Source organism: Mandrillus leucophaeus, unplaced genomic scaffold, assembly GCF_000951045.1.
Source record: "Mandrillus leucophaeus isolate KB7577 unplaced genomic scaffold, Mleu.le_1.0 Scaffold789, whole genome shotgun sequence".
In the NCBI taxonomy this organism is placed as follows: domain Eukaryota; kingdom Metazoa; phylum Chordata; class Mammalia; order Primates; family Cercopithecidae; genus Mandrillus; species Mandrillus leucophaeus.
In genome coordinates this window covers 688,043-689,414 of record NW_012108574.1, presented here as the reverse complement: position 1 = coordinate 689,414, position 1,372 = coordinate 688,043, and the positions used below count along the sequence as shown (strand labels likewise).

Sequence of the window (1,372 nt, the reverse complement as noted above, 5' to 3'; positions counted from 1 at the left end):
GTTTACAAGCTTTGGATTTACATCTGCATTTTTTTCAAAGATAGAAAGTTGTCAGTGCTCAGATGTCCGTGAAATTATTCTTTTGCCAAGTTTTTCAGCATTCTGGAAATCCACAGTGCTCTTCACTTTTTCTGTTGGGATACTGAGGTTTTGTTACTGTATTATTGGCATTATCTCTATAGAATAAGAATATTATGTCTTTGAATATATGTTGAAATAGTTTTGCTTGGTTTGTCATTGACTATTCTTAAAACGAGTTTTATTAGAGTACAATTTATATATAATAATAAAGGGGCTGGGCGCAGTGGCCCATGCCTGTAATCCCAGCACTTTGGGAGACTGAGACAGGTGGGGGTCTCTTGAGCCCAGAAGTTCAAGACCAGACCTGGCAACATAGCAGGACCCTATCTCTACAAAAAAATTAGCCAGGCATGGTGGAATACACCTGTAGTCCCAGCTATTCAGGAGACCGAGTTCAGAGGATTGCTTGGGAGATGGAGGCTGCAGCAAGCCCCAACCGCACCACTGTATTCCAGTCTGAGCAACAGAGCAAGACCTTGTCTCAAAAAAAAAAAAGTATATATATAATGTACTAATTGAGTTCATTGAATTTTGATAAATGTATTCAGCTATATAAACCATCACAATCATGATATGAACATTTCTTTCATTCCTTCACCCCCACCAAAAAATAATTCCTTCATACTCACCTACCTTTATCCCCAGACAACTACTTTCTGTCTGCTTTCTGGCACAACAGATGAGTTTTGCTTTTGCTGGAAATTGATTAAATGCAATTATTATAATATGTGCTCTTTTTGGGTCTAGCTTCTTTAATTCGAAATGACATTTTTGAGCCTTGTCCACATTGTTATGTGTACATTGTATATGTTCTTTTTTTGTTGATTTGTATTTCATTTTATGGATGTACCACAATTTGCTCATCTATTAACCTGTTGGATATTTGGGCTGTTTCCAGTTTGGGGAAATTATGAGTAGAGCTGTTATGAACATTTATATAAGTCTTTGTGTATTATCTTAATTTCTTTTGGGTAATACCTTATAATAGAATTATTGGGTTGCCCAGTAAGTGTCCTTATAAGAAAGAAGTAACTTCGTAAGAAACTTCTGTACAGTTTTTCAAAGTGATTGTATTGGCCAGATGTGATGGCTCATGCCTGTAATCCTAGCACTTTGGGAGGCTGAGGCAGATGGATCACATGAAGTCAGGAGTTTGAGACCAGCCTGACCAACATGGTGAAACCTTGTCTCTACAAAAAAATATAAAAATTAGCCAGGTATGGTGGCACATGCCTGTAAGCCCAGCTACTCGGGAGGCTGAGGCAGGAGAATCGCTTGAACCTGGGAGGCG

The 1,372-nt window shown here is 38.3% G+C and overlaps 1 protein-coding gene across 1 annotated transcript in view; it reads left to right on the top strand.

Annotated features, from left to right (window-relative positions):
- Positions 1-1,372, top strand: part of REC114 (REC114 meiotic recombination protein) — a 150,625-nt gene that overhangs the window by 58,914 nt on the left and 90,339 nt on the right. The window lies entirely within an intron of this gene.